Source organism: Spea bombifrons, chromosome 3 (genome assembly GCF_027358695.1).
Source record: "Spea bombifrons isolate aSpeBom1 chromosome 3, aSpeBom1.2.pri, whole genome shotgun sequence".
Taxonomy (NCBI): Eukaryota; Metazoa; Chordata; class Amphibia; order Anura; family Pelobatidae; genus Spea; species Spea bombifrons.
The window spans coordinates 120,502,873-120,525,917 of NC_071089.1; the positions used below are offsets into that span (position 1 = coordinate 120,502,873).

The 23,045-nt window shown below is 41.7% G+C and overlaps 27 non-coding genes across 27 annotated transcripts; all 27 read left to right on the plus strand.

Moving 5' to 3' along the window:
- The first annotated feature begins 753 nt into the window (after positions 1 to 753).
- Positions 754 to 825, plus strand: TRNAG-ACC (transfer RNA glycine (anticodon ACC)). Its single transcript has one exon. It is a non-coding gene; the product is annotated as a tRNA-Gly (tRNA).
- Positions 826 to 990: 165 nt separating this feature from the next.
- TRNAY-GUA (transfer RNA tyrosine (anticodon GUA)) lies at positions 991 to 1,076 on the plus strand. Its single transcript is given in 2 exon segments — positions 991 to 1,027; positions 1,041 to 1,076. It is a non-coding gene; the product is annotated as a tRNA-Tyr (tRNA).
- Positions 1,077 to 1,379: 303 nt separating this feature from the next.
- On the plus strand, positions 1,380 to 1,451 carry TRNAE-UUC (transfer RNA glutamic acid (anticodon UUC)). Its single transcript has one exon. It is a non-coding gene; the product is annotated as a tRNA-Glu (tRNA).
- A 1,836-nt stretch (positions 1,452 to 3,287) lies between these two features.
- TRNAG-UCC (transfer RNA glycine (anticodon UCC)) lies at positions 3,288 to 3,359 on the plus strand. Its single transcript has one exon. It is a non-coding gene; the product is annotated as a tRNA-Gly (tRNA).
- A 158-nt stretch (positions 3,360 to 3,517) lies between these two features.
- On the plus strand, positions 3,518 to 3,603 carry TRNAY-GUA (transfer RNA tyrosine (anticodon GUA)). The gene is given in 2 exon segments: positions 3,518 to 3,554; positions 3,568 to 3,603. It is a non-coding gene; the product is annotated as a tRNA-Tyr (tRNA).
- Positions 3,604 to 3,906: 303 nt separating this feature from the next.
- TRNAE-UUC (transfer RNA glutamic acid (anticodon UUC)) lies at positions 3,907 to 3,978 on the plus strand. Its single transcript has one exon. It is a non-coding gene; the product is annotated as a tRNA-Glu (tRNA).
- Positions 3,979 to 5,814: 1,836 nt separating this feature from the next.
- On the plus strand, positions 5,815 to 5,886 carry TRNAG-UCC (transfer RNA glycine (anticodon UCC)). Its single transcript has one exon. It is a non-coding gene; the product is annotated as a tRNA-Gly (tRNA).
- Positions 5,887 to 6,050: 164 nt separating this feature from the next.
- Positions 6,051 to 6,136, plus strand: TRNAY-GUA (transfer RNA tyrosine (anticodon GUA)). The gene is given in 2 exon segments: positions 6,051 to 6,087; positions 6,101 to 6,136. It is a non-coding gene; the product is annotated as a tRNA-Tyr (tRNA).
- A 303-nt stretch (positions 6,137 to 6,439) lies between these two features.
- TRNAE-UUC (transfer RNA glutamic acid (anticodon UUC)) lies at positions 6,440 to 6,511 on the plus strand. Its single transcript has one exon. It is a non-coding gene; the product is annotated as a tRNA-Glu (tRNA).
- Positions 6,512 to 8,346: 1,835 nt separating this feature from the next.
- On the plus strand, positions 8,347 to 8,418 carry TRNAG-UCC (transfer RNA glycine (anticodon UCC)). The gene has a single exon. It is a non-coding gene; the product is annotated as a tRNA-Gly (tRNA).
- A 166-nt stretch (positions 8,419 to 8,584) lies between these two features.
- On the plus strand, positions 8,585 to 8,670 carry TRNAY-GUA (transfer RNA tyrosine (anticodon GUA)). Its single transcript is given in 2 exon segments — positions 8,585 to 8,621; positions 8,635 to 8,670. It is a non-coding gene; the product is annotated as a tRNA-Tyr (tRNA).
- A 303-nt stretch (positions 8,671 to 8,973) lies between these two features.
- TRNAE-UUC (transfer RNA glutamic acid (anticodon UUC)) lies at positions 8,974 to 9,045 on the plus strand. The gene has a single exon. It is a non-coding gene; the product is annotated as a tRNA-Glu (tRNA).
- Positions 9,046 to 10,881: 1,836 nt separating this feature from the next.
- On the plus strand, positions 10,882 to 10,953 carry TRNAG-UCC (transfer RNA glycine (anticodon UCC)). The gene has a single exon. It is a non-coding gene; the product is annotated as a tRNA-Gly (tRNA).
- Positions 10,954 to 11,118: 165 nt separating this feature from the next.
- TRNAY-GUA (transfer RNA tyrosine (anticodon GUA)) lies at positions 11,119 to 11,204 on the plus strand. The gene is given in 2 exon segments: positions 11,119 to 11,155; positions 11,169 to 11,204. It is a non-coding gene; the product is annotated as a tRNA-Tyr (tRNA).
- Positions 11,205 to 11,507: 303 nt separating this feature from the next.
- On the plus strand, positions 11,508 to 11,579 carry TRNAE-UUC (transfer RNA glutamic acid (anticodon UUC)). The gene has a single exon. It is a non-coding gene; the product is annotated as a tRNA-Glu (tRNA).
- Positions 11,580 to 13,415: 1,836 nt separating this feature from the next.
- On the plus strand, positions 13,416 to 13,487 carry TRNAG-UCC (transfer RNA glycine (anticodon UCC)). The gene has a single exon. It is a non-coding gene; the product is annotated as a tRNA-Gly (tRNA).
- A 165-nt stretch (positions 13,488 to 13,652) lies between these two features.
- Positions 13,653 to 13,738, plus strand: TRNAY-GUA (transfer RNA tyrosine (anticodon GUA)). Its single transcript is given in 2 exon segments — positions 13,653 to 13,689; positions 13,703 to 13,738. It is a non-coding gene; the product is annotated as a tRNA-Tyr (tRNA).
- Positions 13,739 to 14,041: 303 nt separating this feature from the next.
- TRNAE-UUC (transfer RNA glutamic acid (anticodon UUC)) lies at positions 14,042 to 14,113 on the plus strand. Its single transcript has one exon. It is a non-coding gene; the product is annotated as a tRNA-Glu (tRNA).
- A 1,836-nt stretch (positions 14,114 to 15,949) lies between these two features.
- Positions 15,950 to 16,021, plus strand: TRNAG-UCC (transfer RNA glycine (anticodon UCC)). The gene has a single exon. It is a non-coding gene; the product is annotated as a tRNA-Gly (tRNA).
- A 165-nt stretch (positions 16,022 to 16,186) lies between these two features.
- Positions 16,187 to 16,272, plus strand: TRNAY-GUA (transfer RNA tyrosine (anticodon GUA)). The gene is given in 2 exon segments: positions 16,187 to 16,223; positions 16,237 to 16,272. It is a non-coding gene; the product is annotated as a tRNA-Tyr (tRNA).
- A 303-nt stretch (positions 16,273 to 16,575) lies between these two features.
- Positions 16,576 to 16,647, plus strand: TRNAE-UUC (transfer RNA glutamic acid (anticodon UUC)). Its single transcript has one exon. It is a non-coding gene; the product is annotated as a tRNA-Glu (tRNA).
- Positions 16,648 to 18,482: 1,835 nt separating this feature from the next.
- TRNAG-UCC (transfer RNA glycine (anticodon UCC)) lies at positions 18,483 to 18,554 on the plus strand. Its single transcript has one exon. It is a non-coding gene; the product is annotated as a tRNA-Gly (tRNA).
- A 164-nt stretch (positions 18,555 to 18,718) lies between these two features.
- Positions 18,719 to 18,804, plus strand: TRNAY-GUA (transfer RNA tyrosine (anticodon GUA)). The gene is given in 2 exon segments: positions 18,719 to 18,755; positions 18,769 to 18,804. It is a non-coding gene; the product is annotated as a tRNA-Tyr (tRNA).
- A 303-nt stretch (positions 18,805 to 19,107) lies between these two features.
- On the plus strand, positions 19,108 to 19,179 carry TRNAE-UUC (transfer RNA glutamic acid (anticodon UUC)). Its single transcript has one exon. It is a non-coding gene; the product is annotated as a tRNA-Glu (tRNA).
- Positions 19,180 to 21,016: 1,837 nt separating this feature from the next.
- Positions 21,017 to 21,088, plus strand: TRNAG-UCC (transfer RNA glycine (anticodon UCC)). Its single transcript has one exon. It is a non-coding gene; the product is annotated as a tRNA-Gly (tRNA).
- Positions 21,089 to 21,252: 164 nt separating this feature from the next.
- TRNAY-GUA (transfer RNA tyrosine (anticodon GUA)) lies at positions 21,253 to 21,338 on the plus strand. Its single transcript is given in 2 exon segments — positions 21,253 to 21,289; positions 21,303 to 21,338. It is a non-coding gene; the product is annotated as a tRNA-Tyr (tRNA).
- Positions 21,339 to 21,641: 303 nt separating this feature from the next.
- Positions 21,642 to 21,713, plus strand: TRNAE-UUC (transfer RNA glutamic acid (anticodon UUC)). Its single transcript has one exon. It is a non-coding gene; the product is annotated as a tRNA-Glu (tRNA).
- The last annotated feature ends 1,332 nt before the right edge of the window (positions 21,714 to 23,045 follow it).

Consider the following 23,045-nt stretch of genomic DNA (forward strand, 5'->3'; position numbering starts at 1 on the left):
AGGGCAACAGCACCACCTTCTGGTACAAAACTGAGGAGCAGATTGCCCTCTTTGGTGATGAAGTCATCGGTTCTGTATGTTAAATGGGAATAATGAAAAGAAGCGTTTCGACCCAGTTTCGAACCGTGGACCTTTCTCACGTGAGGCAAACGCTCTAACCGCTACGCTAAAGAAGCTTAAGTGTAGAAAGAAGCCAGGCCAGAGCACAGGATCTGACCAAGGCAGAAGATGACAATTTTTAACATTTCCTGAAATTCGGCCAGATTTCTAAATGTTCTGATGAAACATTCCATATTCCACATAAAAATAAATTCTGCTAAAGGCTGCAAAATGACACAATAACATCTACATATGCAGAACTCCTAAAACCACCCATGTAGCAGATCTATCGGGCTCTGTGAAAACTGGTTCCACACTTCTTTTACCTTCGTTGTATATCAGACTGGATCTAACTCACATTATCTTAAAACTCAAGGGTCTCAAAACCCAGCCTTTCCCAGGACATCATCAGCAGGGTTCATTTTTATGAAATTAAAGAAAACGTTACGCAACCTCCATAGAGAGTGAGCATCCTCTGAGTGCTGCTGAGTCTGAGCGCCGGGATATGACATCATTTCCCACAAACAAAAAATGGCTTTGGAAAAAAACGGGAGGAAAATGGTTTTTTTTCTCATGTTTTTTGGGGGGTTTTTTTTCGTTTTTTTTTTTACGCAGACATTCCCATCTCTGGTTTAAAGTCTATCTCTCTGCCCAGCGTTGGTGGTATAGTGGTGAGCATAACTGCCTACCAAGCAGTTGACCCAGGTTCGATTCCCGGCCAACGCAGCGTTTATTTTTTTTTTTTACACATCCGAGTCTCTTCAGTAAGTTTCAAGCCATTTGCAATGTTAACCCTTCAACTTGCTGTAGCTTGTAACACAATGCATACCATGTTGGTGAGGGAGGGGCTGCTCCAGGTACAGTCAGCATGGACAGCGCACCAAATCATGACCTTCGATAGCTCAGCTGGTAGAGCGGAGGACTGTAGAAAACAATCAGACATCCTTAGGTCGCTGGTTCGATTCCGGCTCGAAGGAATGCTCTTTATTTTTGTGAGACGGGAAAAAAAATGGTAGGTTGATCCTACAGAGTGAAGAGTGGACTTTAGGTGCGAATTCCGTGGTCAGCAAAAGGACCACTTTATCTGGGAAGATCCAAAGAAACTATAACTCTGACGCATCTCACAAAGATCATTGGAACAGGAACTCATCAACTGCAGCCGCGGACTGACAGGCATTACAACTGTATTTTAAAATAAAAAGGTTCACCTCCTATAGGATCTGTGGATGCTCCGTCACATACACAATCCCATGTGGTGTGCGCAGGGGTGTAGACATGTATCCCATATGGTCTAGCGGTTAGGATTCCTGGTTTTCACCCAGGCGGCCCGGGTTCGACTCCCGGTATGGGAAGCTAGTTTTTATTGGAACCCCATGTTGCTATCCATTTGCTAGTTGGTCAAATCAAATAGCATTAATCATATTCCCCAACATCTAAAGCGCTCACCTTACCTGAATATCCACCTCAAAATACTGGGCCAGATTCCTTACCTCTTTGGGCTGGTCAAGGAACATCAGAAAGGGGAGAAATAGATAAGAGAGATTATATAAAATGCAACAGGAGGAAAGATAATGAAAATGGAGAGATTAAAGAAAAGGAGGATGGATTAAATAAAATGGGAGAGGAAGTGACAAAAGGTAGCGGTAAAGAAAAAGTGGACAAACAGGGAGAGGTAAAGAGAAAGGGTTGGGAGATAAAGAGAACAAAGATAGATGAAGAGGAAAAGGGAGACATAATGCCAATGTCTGTCTAGGGAGATGGTCGACTATGTGCTTGATTTTATACACCTGTTAGCAATGGATGTGGCTGAAATACCTAAACTCAATAATTAGGAGGGGTGTCCACATCCTTTCATAAAGTGTATATGTTTTATATGTAATATGTATAATTTATCCCTTCAGAAAATTCTATTTATGTAAAAGAAACTGTCACTGCGGGAAAAGTGAATAACACAGGACAAACTTATGATAAAACCTGATCATACTGCTCTTGTTCTCAGGGCAGCCCCATCACCATGAGATGGGCATAAAGGGATCAAGTATTATATCTTCTATATCTGATGATTGCTGGAGGCAGGGTGGAATTCCTGAAACTGCCAGTGCTGCTTAGTTATCCCCAGTCTGGCCACCGACAACTTACAGGTAACTATCCGTACGAATCACAAAACAGCTGTAATTATAACAACATTACATTATATGTATAGATTTGATAGCACCACAATATACTGACCAGGTATTTCATTTTATAGTTAGAGTGAGTTCTGCATCAGGTTCAAACATATCATGGAAAAATCATCTCAACATCCAAATTGCAAACAAGAAAAACAAAGGAATACACTAAAGCAACAAAGCAAAAAGTATGTGAAGCACCAGTCATTTACCTGAAAGAAAGACATCAGTAGATTGACCACCATTTTCTTGACTAGGCCAAGACCTAGGGCAACAGCACCACCTTCTGGTACAAAACTGAGGAGCAGATTGCCCTCTTTGGTGATGAAGTCATCGGTTCTGTATGTTAAATGGGAATAATGAAAAGAAGCGTTTCTACCCAGTTTCGAACCGGGGACCTTTCTCACGTGAGGCAAACGCTCTAACCGCTACGCTAAAGAAGCTTAAGTGTAGAAAGAAGCCAGGCCAGAGCACAGGATCTGACCAAGGCAGAAGATGACAATTTTTAACATTTCCTGAAATTCGGCCAGATTTCTAAATGTTCTGATGAAACATTCCATATTCCACATAAAAATAAATTCTGCTAAAGGCTGCAAAATGACACAATAACATCTACATATGCAGAACTCCTAAAACCACCCATGTAGCAGATCTATCGGGCTCTGTGAAAACTGGTTCCACACTTCTTTTACCTTCGTTGTATATCAGACTGGATCTAACTCACATTATCTTAAAACTCAAGGGTCTCAAAACCCAGCCTTTCCCAGGACATCATCAGCAGGGTTCATTTTTATGAAATTAAAGAAAACGTTACGCAACCTCCATAGAGAGTGAGCATCCTCTGAGTGCTGCTGAGTCTGAGCGCCGGGATATGACATCATTTCCCACAAACAAAAAATGGCTTTGGAAAAAAACGGGAGGAAAATGGTTTTTTTTCTCATGTTTTTTTGGGGGTTTTTTTTCGTTTTTTTTTTTCCGCAGACCTTCCCATCTCTGGTTTAAAGCCTATCTCTCTGTCCAGCGTTGGTGGTATAGTGGTGAGCATAGCTGCCTTCCAAGCAGTTGACCCGGGTTCGATTCCCGGCCAACGCAGCGTTTATTTTTTTTTTTACACATCCGAGTCTATTCAGTAAGTTTCAAGCCGTTTGCAATGTTAACCCTTCAACTTGCTGTAGCTTGTAACACAATGCATACCATGTTGGTGAGGGAGGGGCTGCTACAGTCAGCATGGACAGCGCACCAAATCATGACCTTTGATAGCTCAGCTGGTAGAGCGGAGGACTGTAGAAAACAATCAGACATCCTTAGGTCGCTGGTTCGATTCCGGCTCGAAGGAATGCTCTTTATTTTTGTGAGACGGGAAAAAAAATGGTAGGTTGATCCTACAGAGTGAAGAGTGGACTTTAGGTGCGAATTCCGTGGTCAGCAAAAGGACCACTTTATCTGGGAAGATCCAAAGAAACTATAACTCTGACGCATCTCACAAAGATCATTGGAACAGGAACTCATCAACTGCAGCCGCGGACTGACAGGCATTACAACTGTATTTTAAAATAAAAAGGTTCACCTCCTATAGGATCTGTGGATGCTCCGTCACATACACAATCCCATGTGGTGTGCGCAGGGGTGTAGACATGTATCCCGTATGGTCTAGCGGTTAGGATTCCTGGTTTTCACCCAGGCGGCCCGGGTTCGACTCCCGGTATGGGAAGCTAGTTTTTATTGGAACCCCATGTTGCTATCCATTTGCTAGTTGGTCAAATCAAATAGCATTAATCATATTCCCCAACATCTAAAGCGCTCACCTTACCTGAATATCCACCTCAAAATACTGGGCCAGATTCCTTACCTCTTTGGGCTGGTCAAGGAACATCAGAAAGGGGAGAAATAGATAAGAGAGATTATATAAAATGCAACAGGAGGAAAGATAATGAAAATGGAGAGATTAAAGAAAAGGAGGATAGATTAAAGAAAATGGGAGAGGAAGTGACAAAAGGTAGCGGTAAAGAAAAAGTGGACAAACAGGGAGAGGTAAAGAGAAAGGGTTGGGAGATAAAGAGAACAAAGATAGATGAAGAGGAAAAGGGAGACATAATGCCAATGTCTGTCTAGGGAGATGGTCGACTATGTGCTTGATTTTATACACCTGTTAGCAATGGATGTGGCTGAAATACCTAAACTCAATAATTAGGAGGGGTGTCCACATCCTTTCATAAAGTGTATATGTTTTATATGTAATATGTATAATTTATCCCTTCAGAAAATTCTATTTATGTAAAAGAAACTGTCACTGCGGGAAAAGTGAATAACACAGGACAAACTTATGATAAAACCTGATCATACTGCTCTTGTTCTCAGGGCAGCCCCATCACCATGAGATGGGCATAAAGGGATCAAGTATTATATCTTCTATATCTGATGATTGCTGGAGGCAGGGTGGAATTCCTGAAACTGCCAGTGCTGCTTAGTTATCCCCAGTCTGGCCACCGACAACTTACAGGTAACTATCCGTACGAATCACAAAACAGCTGTAATTATAACAACATTACATTATATGTATAGATTTGATAGCACCACAATATACTGACCAGGTATTTCATTTTATAGTTAGAGTGAGTTCTGCATCAGGTTCAAACATATCATGGAAAAATCATCTCAACATCCAAATTGCAAACAAGAAAAACAAAGGAATACACTAAAGCAACAAAGCAAAAAGTATGTGAAGCACCAGTCATTTACCTGAAAGAAAGACATCAGTAGATTGACCACCATTTTCTTGACTAGGCCAAGACCTAGGGCAACAGCACCACCTTCTGGTACAAAACTGAGGAGCAGATTGCCCTCTTTGGTGATGAAGTCATCGGTTCTGTATGTTAAATGGGAATAATGAAAAGAAGCGTTTCTACCCAGTTTCGAACCGGGGACCTTTCTCACGTGAGGCAAACGCTCTAACCGCTACGCTAAAGAAGCTTAAGTGTAGAAAGAAGCCAGGCCAGAGCACAGGATTTGACCAAGGCAGAAGATGACAATTTTTAACATTTCCTGAAATTCGGCCAGATTTCTAAATGTTCTGATGAAACATTCCATATTCCACATAAAAATAAATTCTGCTAAAGGCTGCAAAATGACACAATAACATCTACATATGCAGAACTCCTAAAACCACCCATGTAGCAGATCTATCGGGCTCTGTGAAAACTGGTTCCACACTTCTTTTACCTTCGTTGTATATCAGACTGGATCTAACTCACATTATCTTAAAACTCAAGGGTCTCAAAACCCAGCCTTTCCCAGGACATCATCAGCAGGGTTCATTTTTATGAAATTAAAGAAAACGTTACGCAACCTCCATAGAGAGTGAGCATCCTCTGAGTGCTGCTGAGTCTGAGCGCCGGGATATGACATCATTTCCCACAAACAAAAAATGGCTTTGGAAAAAAACGGGAGGAAAATGGTTTTTTTTCTCATGTTTTTTGGGGGGTTTTTTTTCGTTTTTTTTTTTCCGCAGACCTTCCCATCTCTGGTTTAAAGCCTATCTCTCTGTCCAGCGTTGGTGGTATAGTGGTGAGCATAGCTGCCTTCCAAGCAGTTGACCCGGGTTCGATTCCCGGCCAACGCAGCGTTTATTTTTTTTTTTACACATCCGAGTCTATTCAGTAAGTTTCAAGCCGTTTGCAATGTTAACCCTTCAACTTGCTGTAGCTTGTAACACAATGCATACCATGTTGGTGAGGGAGGGGCTGCTCCAGGTACAGTCAGCATGGACAGCGCACCAAATCATGACCTTTGATAGCTCAGCTGGTAGAGCGGAGGACTGTAGAAAACAATCAGACATCCTTAGGTCGCTGGTTCGATTCCGGCTCGAAGGAATGCTCTTTATTTTTGTGAGACGGGAAAAAAAATGGTAGGTTGATCCTACAGAGTGAAGAGTGGACTTTAGGTGCGAATTCCGTGGTCAGCAAAAGGACCACTTTATCTGGGAAGATCCAAAGAAACTATAACTCTGACGCATCTCACAAAGATCATTGGAACAGGAACTCATCAACTGCAGCCGCGGACTGACAGGCATTACAACTGTATTTTAAAATAAAAAGGTTCACCTCCTATAGGATCTGTGGATGCTCCGTCACATACACAATCCCATGTGGTGTGCGCAGGGGTGTAGACATGTATCCCATATGGTCTAGCGGTTAGGATTCCTGGTTTTCACCCAGGCGGCCCGGGTTCGACTCCCGGTATGGGAAGCTAGTTTTTATTGGAACCCCATGTTGCTATCCATTTGCTAGTTGGTCAAATCAAATAGCATTAATCATATTCCCCAACATCTAAAGCGCTCACCTTACCTGAATATCCACCTCAAAATACTGGGCCAGATTCCTTACCTCTTTGGGCTGGTCAAGGAACATCAGAAAGGGGAGAAATAGATAAGAGAGATTATATAAAATGCAACAGGAGGAAAGATAATGAAAATGGAGAGATTAAAGAAAAGGAGGATAGATTAAAGAAAATGGGAGAGGAAGTGACAAAAGGTAGCGGTAAAGAAAAAGTGGACAAACAGGGAGAGGTAAAGAGAAAGGGTTGGGAGATAAAGAGAACAAAGATAGATGAAGAGGAAAAGGGAGACATAATGCCAATGTCTGTCTAGGGAGATGGTCGACTATGTGCTTGATTTTATACACCTGTTAGCAATGGATGTGGCTGAAATACCTAAACTCAATAATTAGGAGGGGTGTCCACATCCTTTCATAAAGTGTATATGTTTTATATGTAATATGTATAATTTATCCCTTCAGAAAATTCTATTTATGTAAAAGAAACTGTCACTGCGGGAAAAGTGAATAACACAGGACAAACTTATGATAAAACCTGATCATACTGCTCTTGTTCTCAGGGCAGCCCCATCACCATGAGATGGGCATAAAGGGATCAAGTATTATATCTTCTATATCTGATGATTGCTGGAGGCAGGGTGGAATTCCTGAAACTGCCAGTGCTGCTTAGTTATCCCCAGTCTGGCCACCGACAACTTACAGGTAACTATCCGTACGAATCACAAAACAGCTGTAATTATAACAACATTACATTATATGTATAGATTTGATAGCACCACAATATACTGACCAGGTATTTCATTTTATAGTTAGAGTGAGTTCTGCATCAGGTTCAAACATATCATGGAAAAATCATCTCAACATCCAAATTGCAAACAAGAAAAACAAAGGAATACACTAAAGCAACAAAGCAAAAAGTATGTGAAGCACCAGTCATTTACCTGAAAGAAAGACATCAGTAGATTGACCACCATTTTCTTGACTAGGCCAAGACCTAGGGCAACAGCACCACCTTCTGGTACAAAACTGAGGAGCAGATTGCCCTCTTTGGTGATGAAGTCCTCGGTTCTGTATGTTAAATGGGAATAATGAAAAGAAACGTTTCTACCCAGTTTCGAACCGGGGATCTTTCTCACGTGAGGCAAACGCTCTAACCGCTACGCTAAAGAAGCTTAAGTGTAGAAAGACGCCAGGCCAGAGCACAGGATCTGACCAAGGCAGAAGATGACAATTTTTAACATTTCCTGAAATTCGGCCAGATTTCTAAATGTTCTGATGAAACATTCCATATTCCACATAAAAATAAATTCTGCTAAAGGCTGCAAAATGACACAATAACATCTACATATGCAGAACTCCTAAAACCACCCATGTAGCAGATCTATCGGGCTCTGTGAAAACTGGTTCCACACTTCTTTTACCTTCGTTGTATATCAGACTGGATCTAACTCACATTATCTTAAAACTCAAGGGTCTCAAAACCCAGCCTTTCCCAGGACATCATCAGCAGGGTTCATTTTTATGAAATTAAAGAAAACGTTACGCAACCTCCATAGAGAGTGAGCATCCTCTGAGTGCTGCTGAGTCTGAGCGCCGGGATATGACATCATTTCCCACAAACAAAAAATGGCTTTGGAAAAAAACGGGAGGAAAATGGTTTTTTTTCTCATGTTTTTTTGGGGGTTTTTTTTCGTTTTTTTTTTACGCAGACCTTCCCATCTCTGGTTTAAAGTCTATCTCTCCGCCCAGCGTCGGTGGTATAGTGGTGAGCATAGCTGCCTTCCAAGCAGTTGACCCGGGTTTGATTCCCGGCCAACGCAGCGTTTATTTTTTTTTTTTTACACATCCGAGTCTATTCAGTAAGTTTCAAGCCGTTTGCAATGTTAACCCTTCAACTTGCTGTAGCTTGTAACACAATGCATACCATGTTGGTGAGGGAGGGGCTGCTCCAGGTACAGTCAGCATGGACAGCGCACCAAATCATGACCTTCGATAGCTCAGCTGGTAGAGCGGAGGACTGTAGAAAACAATCAGACATCCTTAGGTCGCTGGTTCGATTCCGGCTCGAAGGAATGCTCTTTATTTTTGTGAGACGGGAAAAAAAATGGTAGGTTGATCCTACAGAGTGAAGAGTGGACTTTAGGTGCGAATTCCGTGGTCAGCAAAAGGACCACTTTATCTGGGAAGATCCAAAGAAACTATAACTCTGACGCATCTCACAAAGATCATTGGAACAGGAACTCATCAACTGCAGCCGCGGACTGACAGGCATTACAACTGTATTTTAAAATAAAAAGGTTCACCTCCTATAGGATCTGTGGATGCTCCGTCACATACACAATCCCATGTGGTGTGCGCAGGGGTGTAGACATGTATCCCATATGGTCTAGTGGTTAGGATTCCTGGTTTTCACCCAGGCGGCCCGGGTTCGACTCCCGGTATGGGAAGCTAGTTTTTATTGGAACCCCATGTTGCTATCCATTTGCTAGTTGGTCAAATCAAATAGCATTAATCATATTCCCCAACATCTAAAGCGCTCACCTTACCTGAATATCCACCTCAAAATACTGGGCCAGATTCCTTACCTCTTTGGGCTGGTCAAGGAACATCAGAAAGGGGAGAAATAGATAAGAGAGATTATATAAAATGCAACAGGAGGAAAGATAATGAAAATGGAGAGATTAAAGAAAAGGAGGATAGATTAAAGAAAATGGGAGAGGAAGTGACAAAAGGTAGCGGTAAAGAAAAAGTGGACAAACAGGGAGAGGTAAAGAGAAAGGGTTGGGAGATAAAGAGAACAAAGATAGATGAAGAGGAAAAGGGAGACATAATGCCAATGTCTGTCTAGGGAGATGGTCGACTATGTGCTTGATTTTATACACCTGTTAGCAATGGATGTGGCTGAAATACCTAAACTCAATAATTAGGAGGGGTGTCCACATCCTTTCATAAAGTGTATATGTTTTATATGTAATATGTATAATTTATCCCTTCAGAAAATTCTATTTATGTAAAAGAAACTGTCACTGCGGGAAAAGTGAATAACACAGGACAAACTTATGATAAAACCTGATCATACTGCTCTTGTTCTCAGGGCAGCCCCATCACCATGAGATGGGCATAAAGGGATCAAGTATTATATCTTCTATATCTGATGATTGCTGGAGGCAGGGTGGAATTCCTGAAACTGCCAGTGCTGCTTAGTTATCCCCAGTCTGGCCACCGACAACTTACAGGTAACTATCCGTACGAATCACAAAACAGCTGTAATTATAACAACATTACATTATATGTATAGATTTGATAGCACCACAATATACTGACCAGGTATTTCATTTTATAGTTAGAGTGAGTTCTGCATCAGGTTCAAACATATCATGGAAAAATCATCTCAACATCCAAATTGCAAACAAGAAAAACAAAGGAATACACTAAAGCAACAAAGCAAAAAGTATGTGAAGCACCAGTCATTTACCTGAAAGAAAGACATCAGTAGATTGACCACCATTTTCTTGACTAGGCCAAGACCTAGGGCAACAGCACCACCTTCTGGTACAAAACTGAGGAGCAGATTGCCCTCTTTGGTGATGAAGTCCTCGGTTCTGTATGTTAAATGGGAATAATGAAAAGAAGCGTTTCTACCCAGTTTCGAACCGGGGACCTTTCTCACGTGTGGCAAACGCTCTAACCGCTACGCTAAAGAAGCTTAAGTGTAGAAAGACGCCAGGCCAGAGCACAGGATCTGACCAAGGCAGAAGATGACAATTTTTAACATTTCCTGAAATTCGGCCAGATTTCTAAATGTTCTGATGAAACATTCCATATTCCACATAAAAATAAATTCTGCTAAAGGCTGCAAAATGACACAATAACATCTACATATGCAGAACTCCTAAAACCACCCATGTAGCAGATCTATCGGGCTCTGTGAAAACTGGTTCCACACTTCTTTTACCTTCGTTGTATATCAGACTGGATCTAACTCACATTATCTTAAAACTCAAGGGTCTCAAAACCCAGCCTTTCCCAGGACATCATCAGCAGGGTTCATTTTTATGAAATTAAAGAAAACGTTACGCAACCTCCATAGAGAGTGAGCATCCTCTGAGTGCTGCTGAGTCTGAGCGCCGGGATATGACATCATTTCCCACAAACAAAAAATGGCTTTGGAAAAAAACGGGAGGAAAATGGTTTTTTTTCTCATGTTTTTTTGGGGGTTTTTTTTCGTTTTTTTTTTTACGCAGACCTTCCCATCTCTGGTTTAAAGTCTATCTCTCCGCCCAGCGTTGGTGGTATAGTGGTGAGCATAGCTATCTTCCAAGCAGTTGACCCGGGTTCGATTCCCGGCCAACGCAGCGTTTATTTTTTTTTTTTACACATCCGAGTCTATTCAGTAAGTTTCAAGCCGTTTGCAATGTTAACCCTTCAACTTGCTGTAGCTTGTAACACAATGCATACCATGTTGGTGAGGGAGGGGCTGCTCCAGGTACAGTCAGCATGGACAGCGCACCAAATCATGACCTTCGATAGCTCAGCTGGTAGAGCGGAGGACTGTAGAAAACAATCAGACATCCTTAGGTCGCTGGTTCGATTCCGGCTCGAAGGAATGCTCTTTATTTTTGTGAGACGGGAAAAAAAATGGTAGGTTGATCCTACAGAGTGAAGAGTGGACTTTAGGTGCGAATTCCGTGGTCAGCAAAAGGACCACTTTATCTGGGAAGATCCAAAGAAACTATAACTCTGACGCATCTCACAAAGATCATTGGAACAGGAACTCATCAACTGCAGCCGCGGACTGACAGGCATTACAACTGTATTTTAAAATAAAAAGGTTCACCTCCTATAGGATCTGTGGATGCTCCGTCACATACACAATCCCATGTGGTGTGCGCAGGGGTGTAGACATGTATCCCATATGGTCTAGCAGTTAGGATTCCTGGTTTTCACCCAGGCGGCCCGGGTTCGTCTCCCGGTATGGGAAGCTAGTTTTTATTGGAACCCCATGTTGCTATCCATTTGCTAGTTGGTCAAATCAAATAGCATTAATCATATTCCCCAACATCTAAAGCGCTCACCTTACCTGAATATCCACCTCAAAATACTGGGCCAGATTCCTTACCTCTTTGGGCTGGTCAAGGAACATCAGAAAGGGGAGAAATAGATAAGAGAGATTATATAAAATGCAACAGGAGGAAAGATAATGAAAATGGAGAGATTAAAGAAAAGGAGGATGGATTAAAGAAAATGGGAGAGGAAGTGACAAAAGGTAGCGGTAAAGAAAAAGTGGACAAACAGGGAGAGGTAAAGAGAAAGGGTTGGGAGATAAAGAGAACAAAGATAGATGAAGAGGAAAAGGGAGACATAATTCCAATGTCTGTCTAGGGAGATGGTCGACTATGTGCTTGATTTTATACACCTGTTAGCAATGGATGTGGCTGAAATACCTAAACTCAATAATTAGGAGGGGTGTCCACATCCTTTCATAAAGTGTATATGTTTTATATGTAATATGTATAATTTATCCCTTCAGAAAATTCTATTTATGTAAAAGAAACTGTCACTGCGGGAAAAGTGAATAACACAGGACAAACTTATGATAAAACCTGATCATACTGCTCTTGTTCTCAGGGCAGCCCCATCACCATGAGATGGGCATAAAGGGATCAAGTATTATATCTTCTATATCTGATGATTGCTGGAGGCAGGGTGGAATTCCTGAAACTGCCAGTGCTGCTTAGTTATCCCCAGTCTGGCCACCGACAACTTACAGGTAACTATCCGTACGAATCACAAAACAGCTGTAATTATAACAACATTACATTATATGTATAGATTTGATAGCACCACAATATACTGACCAGGTATTTCATTTTATAGTTAGAGTGAGTTCTGCATCAGGTTCAAACATATCATGGAAAAATCATCTCAACATCCAAATTGCAAACAAGAAAAACAAAGGAATACACTAAAGCAACAAAGCAAAAAGTATGTGAAGCACCAGTCATTTACCTGAAAGAAAGACATCAGTAGATTGACCACCATTTTCTTGACTAGGCCAAGACCTAGGGCAACAGCACCACCTTCTGGTACAAAACTGAGGAGCAGATTGCCCTCTTTGGTGATGAAGTCATCGGTTCTGTATGTTAAATGGGAATAATGAAAAGAAGCGTTTCGACCCAGTTTCGAACCGTGGACCTTTCTCACGTGAGGCAAACGCTCTAACCGCTACGCTAAAGAAGCTTAAGTGTAGAAAGAAGCCAGGCCAGAGCACAGGATCTGACCAAGGCAGAAGATGACAATTTTTAACATTTCCTGAAATTCGGCCAGATTTCTAAATGTTCTGATGAAACATTCCATATTCCACATAAAAATAAATTCTGCTAAAGGCTGCAAAATGACACAATAACATCTACATATGCAGAACTCCTAAAACCACCCATGTAGCAGATCTATCGGGCTCTGTGAAAACTGGTTCCACACTTCTTTTACCTTCGTTGTATATCAGACTGGATCTAACTCACATTATCTTAAAACTCAAGGGTCTCAAAACCCAGCCTTTCCCAGGACATCATCAGCAGGGTTCATTTTTATGAAATTAAAGAAAACGTTACGCAACCTCCATAGAGAGTGAGCATCCTCTGAGTGCTGCTGAGTCTGAGCGCCGGGATATGACATCATTTCCCACAAACAAAAAATGGCTTTGGAAAAAAACGGGAGGAAAATGGTTTTTTTTCTCATGTTTTTTGGGGGGTTTTTTTTCGTTTTTTTTTTTACGCAGACCTTCCCATCTCTGGTTTAAAGTCTATCTCTCTGCCCAGCGTTGGTGGTATAGTGGTGAGCATAACTGCCTTCCAAGCAGTTGACCCAGGTTCGATTCCCGGCCAACGCAGCGTTTATTTTTTTTTTTTACACATCCGAGTCTATTCAGTAAGTTTCAAGCCATTTGCAATGTTAACCCTTCAACTTGCTGTAGCTTGTAACACAATGCATACCATGTTGGTGAGGGAGGGGCTGCTCCAGGTACAGTCAGCATGGACAGCGCACCAAATCATGACCTTCGATAGCTCAGCTGGTAGAGCGGAGGACTGTAGAAAACAATCAGACATCCTTAGGTCGCTGGTTCGATTCCGGCTCGAAGGAATGCTCTTTATTTTTGTGAGACGGGAAAAAAAATGGTAGGTTGATCCTACAGAGTGAAGAGTGGACTTTAGGTGCGAATTCCGTGGTCAGCAAAAGGACCACTTTATCTGGGAAGATCCAAAGAAACTATAACTCTGACGCATCTCACAAAGATCATTGGAACAGGAACTCATCAACTGCAGCCGCGGACTGACAGGCATTACAACTGTATTTTAAAATAAAAAGGTTCACCTCCTATAGGATCTGTGGATGCTCCGTCACATACACAATCCCATGTGGTGTGCGCAGGGGTGTAGACATGTATCCCATATGGTCTAGCGGTTAGGATTCCTGGTTTTCACCCAGGCGGCCCGGGTTCGACTCCCGGTATGGGAAGCTAGTTTTTATTGGAACCCCATGTTGCTATCCATTTGCTAGTTGGTCAAATCAAATAGCATTAATCATATTCCCCAACATCTAAAGCGCTCACCTTACCTGAATATCCACCTCAAAATACTGGGCCAGATTCCTTACCTCTTTGGGCTGGTCAAGGAACATCAGAAAGGGGAGAAATAGATAAGAGAGATTATATAAAATGCAACAGGAGGAAAGATAATGAAAATGGAGAGATTAAAGAAAAGGAGGATGGATTAAAGAAAATGGGAGAGGAAGTGACAAAAGGTAGCGGTAAAGAAAAAGTGGACAAACAGGGAGAGGTAAAGAGAAAGGGTTGGGAGATAAAGAGAACAAAGATAGATGAAGAGGAAAAGGGAGACATAATGCCAATGTCTGTCTAGGGAGATGGTCGACTATGTGCTTGATTTTATACACCTGTTAGCAATGGATGTGGCTGAAATACCTAAACTCAATAATTAGGAGGGGTGTCCACATCCTTTCATAAAGTGTATATGTTTTATATGTAATATGTATAATTTATCCCTTCAGAAAATTCTATTTATGTAAAAGAAACTGTCACTGCGGGAAAAGTGAATAACACAGGACAAACTTATGATAAAACCTGATCATACTGCTCTTGTTCTCAGGGCAGCCCCATCACCATGAGATGGGCATAAAGGGATCAAGTATTATATCTTCTATATCTGATGATTGCTGGAGGCAGGGTGGAATTCCTGAAACTGCCAGTGCTGCTTAGTTATCCCCAGTCTGGCCACCGACAACTTACAGGTAACTATCCGTACGAATCACAAAACAGCTGTAATTATAACAACATTACATTATATGTATAGATTTGATAGCACCACAATATACTGACCAGGTATTTCATTTTATAGTTAGAGTGAGTTCTGCATCAGGTTCAAACATATCATGGAAAAATCATCTCAACATCCAAATTGCAAACAAGAAAAACAAAGGAATACACTAAAGCAACAAAGCAAAAAGTATGTGAAGCACCAGTCATTTACCTGAAAGAAAGACATCAGTAGATTGACCACCATTTTCTTGACTAGGCCAAGACCTAGGGCAACAGCACCACCTTCTGGTACAAAACTGAGGAGCAGATTGCCCTCTTTGGTGATGAAGTCATCGGTTCTGTATGTTAAATGGGAATAATGAAAAGAAGCGTCTCGACCCAGTTTCGAACCGTGGACCTTTCTCACGTGAGGCAAACGCTCTAACCGCTACGCTAAAGAAGCTTAAGTGTAGAAAGAAGCCAGGCCAGAGCACAGGATCTGACCAAGGCAGAAGATGACAATTTTTAACATTTCCTGAAATTCGGCCAGATTTCTAAATGTTCTGATGAAACATTCCATATTCCACATAAAAATAAATTCTGCTAAAGGCTGCAAAATGACACAATAACATCTACATATGCAGAACTCCTAAAACCACCCATGTAGCAGATCTATCGGGCTCTGTGAAAACTGGTTCCACACTTCTTTTACCTTCGTTGTATATCAGACTGGATCTAACTCACATTATCTTAAAACTCAAGGGTCTCAAAACCCAGCCTTTCCCAGGACATCATCAGCAGGGTTCATTTTTATGAAATTAAAGAAAACGTTACGCAACCTCCATAGAGAGTGAGCATCCTCTGAGTGCTGCTGAGTCTGAGCGCCGGGATATGACATCATTTCCCACAAACAAAAAATGGCTTTGGAAAAAAACGGGAGGAAAATGGTTTTTTTTCTCATGTTTTTTGGGGGGTTTTTTTTCGTTTTTTTTTTTACGCAGACCTTCCCATCTCTGGTTTAAAGTCTATCTCTCTGCCCAGCGTTGGTGGTATAGTGGTGAGCATAACTGCCTTCCAAGCAGTTGACCCAGGTTCGATTCCCGGCCAACGCAGCGTTTATTTTTTTTTTTTACACATCCGAGTCTATTCAGTAAGTTTCAAGCCATTTGCAATGTTAACCCTTCAACTTGCTGTAGCTTGTAACACAATGCATACCATGTTGGTGAGGGAGGGGCTGCTCCAGGTACAGTCAGCATGGACAGCGCACCAAATCATGACCTTCGATAGCTCAGCTGGTAGAGCGGAGGACTGTAGAAAACAATCAGACATCCTTAGGTCGCTGGTTCGATTCCGGCTCGAAGGAATGCTCTTTATTTTTGTGAGACGGGAAAAAAAATGGTAGGTTGATCCTACAGAGTGAAGAGTGGACTTTAGGTGCGAATTCCGTGGTCAGCAAAAGGACCACTTTATCTGGGAAGATCCAAAGAAACTATAACTCTGACGCATCTCACAAAGATCATTGGAACAGGAACTCATCAACTGCAGCCGCGGACTGACAGGCATTACAACTGTATTTTAAAATAAAAAGGTTCACCTCCTATAGGATCTGTGGATGCTCCGTCACATACACAATCCCATGTGGTGTGCGCAGGGGTGTAGACATGTATCCCATATGGTCTAGCGGTTAGGATTCCTGGTTTTCACCCAGGCGGCCCGGGTTCGACTCCCGGTATGGGAAGCTAGTTTTTATTGGAACCCCATGTTGCTATCCATTTGCTAGTTGGTCAAATCAAATAGCATTAATCATATTCCCCAACATCTAAAGCGCTCACCTTACCTGAATATCCACCTCAAAATACTGGGCCAGATTCCTTACCTCTTTGGGCTGGTCAAGGAACATCAGAAAGGGGAGAAATAGATAAGAGAGATTATATAAAATGCAACAGGAGGAAAGATAATGAAAATGGAGAGATTAAAGAAAAGGAGGATGGATTAAAGAAAATGGGAGAGGAAGTGACAAAAGGTAGCGGTAAAGAAAAAGTGGACAAACAGGGAGAGGTAAAGAGAAAGGGTTGGGAGATAAAGAGAACAAAGATAGATGAAGAGGAAAAGGGAGACATAATGCCAATGTCTGTCTAGGGAGATGGTCGACTATGTGCTTGATTTTATACACCTGTTAGCAATGGATGTGGCTGAAATACCTAAACTCAATAATTAGGAGGGGTGTCCACATCCTTTCATAAAGTGTATATGTTTTATATGTAATATGTATAATTTATCCCTTCAGAAAATTCTATTTATGTAAAAGAAACTGTCACTGCGGGAAAAGTGAATAACACAGGACAAACTTATGATAAAACCTGATCATACTGCTCTTGTTCTCAGGGCAGCCCCATCACCATGAGATGGGCATAAAGGGATCAAGTATTATATCTTCTATATCTGATGATTGCTGGAGGCAGGGTGGAATTCCTGAAACTGCCAGTGCTGCTTAGTTATCCCCAGTCTGGCCACCGACAACTTACAGGTAACTATCCGTACGAATCACAAAACAGCTGTAATTATAACAACATTACATTATATGTATAGATTTGATAGCACCACAATATACTGACCAGGTATTTCATTTTATAGTTAGAGTGAGTTCTGCATCAGGTTCAAACATATCATGGAAAAATCATCTCAACATCCAAATTGCAAACAAGAAAAACAAAGGAATACACTAAAGCAACAAAGCAAAAAGTATGTGAAGCACCAGTCATTTACCTGAAAGAAAGACATCAGTAGATTGACCACCATTTTCTTGACTAGGCCAAGACCTAGGGCAACAGCACCACCTTCTGGTACAAAACTGAGGAGCAGATTGCCCTCTTTGGTGATGAAGTCATCGGTTCTGTATGTTAAATGGGAATAATGAAAAGAAGCGTTTCGACCCAGTTTCGAACCGTGGACCTTTCTCACGTGAGGCAAACGCTCTAACCGCTACGCTAAAGAAGCTTAAGAGTAGAAAGAAGCCAGGCCAGAGCACAGGATCTGACCAAGGCAGAAGATGACAATTTTTAACATTTCCTGAAATTCGGCCAGATTTCTAAATGTTCTGATGAAACATTCCATATTCCACATAAAAATAAATTCTGCTAAAGGCTGCAAAATGACACAATAACATCTACATATGCAGAACTCCTAAAACCACCCATGTAGCAGATCTATCGGGCTCTGTGAAAACTGGTTCCACACTTCTTTTACCTTCGTTGTATATCAGACTGGATCTAACTCACATTATCTTAAAACTCAAGGGTCTCAAAACCCAGCCTTTCCCAGGACATCATCAGCAGGGTTCATTTTTATGAAATTAAAGAAAACGTTACGCAACCTCCATAGAGAGTGAGCATCCTCTGAGTGCTGCTGAGTCTGAGCGCCAGGATATGACATCATTTCCCACAAACAAAAAATGGCTTTGGAAAAAAACGGGAGGAAAATGGTTTTTTTTCTCATGTTTTTTTGGGGTTTTTTTTTCGTTTTTTTTTTCCGCAGACCTTCCCATCTCTGGTTTAAAGCCTATCTCTCTGTCCAGCGTTGGTGGTATAGTGGTGAGCATAGCTGCCTTCCAAGCAGTTGACCCGGGTTCGATTCCCGGCCAACGCAGCGTTTATTTTTTTTTTTACACATCCGAGTCTATTCAGTAAGTTTCAAGCCGTTTGCAATGTTAACCCTTCAACTTGCTGTAGCTTGTAACACAATGCATACCATGTTGGTGAGGGAGGGGCTGCTCCAGGTACAGTCAGCATGGACAGCGCACCAAATCATGACCTTCGATAACTCAGCTGGTAGAGCGGAGGACTGTAGAAAACAATCAGACATCCTTAGGTCGCTGGTTCGATTCCGGCTCGAAGGAATGCTCTTTATTTTTGTGAGACGGGAAAAAAAATGGTAGGTTGATCCTACAGAGTGAAGAGTGGACTTTAGGTGCGAATTCCGTGGTCAGCAAAAGGACCACTTTATCTGGGAAGATCCAAAGAAACTATAACTCTGACGCATCTCACAAAGATCATTGGAACAGGAACTCATCAACTGCAGCCGCGGACTGACAGGCATTACAACTGTATTTTAAAATAAAAAGGTTCACCTCCTATAGGATCTGTGGATGCTCCGTCACATACACAATCCCATGTGGTGTGCGCAGGGGTGTAGACATGTATCCCATATGGTCTAGCGGTTAGGATTCCTGGTTTTCACCCAGGCGGCCCGGGTTCGACTCCCGGTATGGGAAGCTAGTTTTTATTGGAACCCCATGTTGCTATCCATTTGCTAGTTGGTCAAATCAAATAGCATTAATCATATTCCCCAACATCTAAAGCGCTCACCTTACCTGAATATCCACCTCAAAATACTGGGCCAGATTCCTTACCTCTTTGGGCTGGTCAAGGAACATCAGAAAGGGGAGAAATAGATAAGAGAGATTATATAAAATGCAACAGGAGGAAAGATAATGAAAATGGAGAGATTAAAGAAAAGGAGGATAGATTAAAGAAAATGGGAGAGGAAGTGACAAAAGGTAGCGGTAAAGAAAAAGTGGACAAACAGGGAGAGGTAAAGAGAAAGGGTTGGGAGATAAAGAGAACAAAGATAGATGAAGAGGAAAAGGGAGACATAATGCCAATGTCTGTCTAGGGAGATGGTCGACTATGTGCTTGATTTTATACACCTGTTAGCAATGGATGTGGCTGAAATACCTAAACTCAATAATTAGGAGGGGTGTCCACATCCTTTCATAAAGTGTATATGTTTTATATGTAATATGTATAATTTATCCCTTCAGAAAATTCTATTTATGTAAAAGAAACTGTCACTGCGGGAAAAGTGAATAACACAGGACAAACTTATGATAAAACCTGATCATACTGCTCTTGTTCTCAGGGCAGCCCCATCACCATGAGATGGGCATAAAGGGATCAAGTATTATATCTTCTATATCTGATGATTGCTGGAGGCAGGGTGGAATTCCTGAAACTGCCAGTGCTGCTTAGTTATCCCCAGTCTGGCCACCGACAACTTACAGGTAACTATCCGTACGAATCACAAAACAGCTGTAATTATAACAACATTACATTATATGTATAGATTTGATAGCACCACAATATACTGACCAGGTATTTCATTTTATAGTTAGAGTGAGTTCTGCATCAGGTTCAAACATATCATGGAAAAATCATCTCAACATCCAAATTGCAAACAAGAAAAACAAAGGAATACACTAAAGCAACAAAGCAAAAAGTATGTGAAGCACCAGTCATTTACCTGAAAGAAAGACATCAGTAGATTGACCACCATTTTCTTGACTAGGCCAAGACCTAGGGCAACAGCACCACCTTCTGGTACAAAACTGAGGAGCAGATTGCCCTCTTTGGTGATGAAGTCATCGGTTCTGTATGTTAAATGGGAATAATGAAAAGAAGCGTTTCTACCCAGTTTCGAACCGGGGACCTTTCTCACGTGAGGCAAACGCTCTAACCGCTACGCTAAAGAAGCTTAAGTGTAGAAAGAAGCCAGGCCAGAGCACAGGATCTGACCAAGGCAGAAGATGACAATTTTTAACATTTCCTGAAATTCGGCCAGATTTCTAAATGTTCTGATGAAACATTCCATATTCCACATAAAAATAAATTCTGCTAAAGGCTGCAAAATGACACAATAACATCTACATATGCAGAACTCCTAAAACCACCCATGTAGCAGATCTATCGGGCTCTGTGAAAACTGGTTCCACACTTCTTTTACCTTCGTTGTATATCAGACTGGATCTAACTCACATTATCTTAAAACTCAAGGGTCTCAAAACCCAGCCTTTCCCAGGACATCATCAGCAGGGTTCATTTTTATGAAATTAAAGAAAACGTTACGCAACCTCCATAGAGAGTGAGCATCCTCTGAGTGCTGCTGAGTCTGAGCGCCGGGATATGACATCATTTCCCACAAACAAAAAATGGCTTTGGAAAAAAACGGGAGGAAAATGGTTTTTTTTCTCATGTTTTTTTGGGGGTTTTTTTTCGTTTTTTTTTTTTCCGCAGACCTTCCCATCTCTGGTTTAAAGCCTATCTCTCTGTCCAGCGTTGGTGGTATAGTGGTGAGCATAGCTGCCTTCCAAGCAGTTGACCCGGGTTCGATTCCCGGCCAACGCAGCGTTTATTTTTTTTTTTACACATCCGAGTCTATTCAGTAAGTTTCAAGCCGTTTGCAATGTTAACCCTTCAACTTGCTGTAGCTTGTAACACAATGCATACCATGTTGGTGAGGGAGGGGCTGCTCCAGGTACAGTCAGCATGGACAGCGCACCAAATCATGACCTTTGATAGCTCAGCTGGTAGAGCGGAGGACTGTAGAAAACAATCAGACATCCTTAGGTCGCTGGTTCGATTCCGGCTCGAAGGAATGCTCTTTATTTTTGTGAGACGGGAAAAAAAATGGTAGGTTGATCCTACAGAGTGAAGAGTGGACTTTAGGTGCGAATTCCGTGGTCAGCAAAAGGACCACTTTATCTGGGAAGATCCAAAGAAACTATAACTCTGACGCATCTCACAAAGATCATTGGAACAGGAACTCATCAACTGCAGCCGCGGACTGACAGGCATTACAACTGTATTTTAAAATAAAAAGGTTCACCTCCTATAGGATCTGTGGATGCTCCGTCACATACACAATCCCATGTGGTGTGCGCAGGGGTGTAGACATGTATCCCGTATGGTCTAGCGGTTAGGATTCCTGGTTTTCACCCAGGCGGCCCGGGTTCGACTCCCGGTATGGGAAGCTAGTTTTTATTGGAACCCCATGTTGCTATCCATTTGCTAGTTGGTCAAATCAAATAGCATTAATCATATTCCCCAACATCTAAAGCGCTCACCTTACCTGAATATCCACCTCAAAATACTGGGCCAGATTCCTTACCTCTTTGGGCTGGTCAAGGAACATCAGAAAGGGGAGAAATAGATAAGAGAGATTATATAAAATGCAACAGGAGGAAAGATAATGAAAATGGAGAGATTAAAGAAAAGGAGGATAGATTAAAGAAAATGGGAGAGGAAGTGACAAAAGGTAGCGGTAAAGAAAAAGTGGACAAACAGGGAGAGGTAAAGAGAAAGGGTTGGGAGATAAAGAGAACAAAGATAGATGAAGAGGAAAAGGGAGACATAATGCCAATGTCTGTCTAGGGAGATGGTCGACTATGTGCTTGATTTTATACACCTGTTAGCAATGGATGTGGCTGAAATACCTAAACTCAATAATTAGGAGGGGTGTCCACATCCTTTCATAAAGTGTATATGTTTTATATGTAATATGTATAATTTATCCCTTCAGAAAATTCTATTTATGTAAAAGAAACTGTCACTGCGGGAAAAGTGAATAACACAGGACAAACTTATGATAAAACCTGATCATACTGCTCTTGTTCTCAGGGCAGCCCCATCACCATGAGATGGGCATAAAGGGATCAAGTATTATATCTTCTATATCTGATGATTGCTGGAGGCAGGGTGGAATTCCTGAAACTGCCAGTGCTGCTTAGTTATCCCCAGTCTGGCCACCGACAACTTACAGGTAACTATCCGTACGAATCACAAAACAGCTGTAATTATAACAACATTACATTATATGTATAGATTTGATAGCACCACAATATACTGACCAGGTATTTCATTTTATAGTTAGAGTGAGTTCTGCATCAGGTTCAAACATATCATGGAAAAATCATCTCAACATCCAAATTGCAAACAAGAAAAACAAAGGAATACACTAAAGCAACAAAGCAAAAAGTATGTGAAGCACCAGTCATTTACCTGAAAGAAAGACATCAGTAGATTGACCACCATTTTCTTGACTAGGCCAAGACCTAGGGCAACAGCACCACCTTCTGGTACAAAACTGAGGAGCAGATTGCCCTCTTTGGTGATGAAGTCATCGGTTCTGTATGTTAAATGGGAATAATGAAAAGAAGCGTTTCTACCCAGTTTCGAACCGGGGACCTTTCTCACGTGAGGCAAACGCTCTAACCGCTACGCTAAAGAAGCTTAAGTGTAGAAAGAAGCCAGGCCAGAGCACAGGATCTGACCAAGGCAGAAGATGACAATTTTTAACATTTCC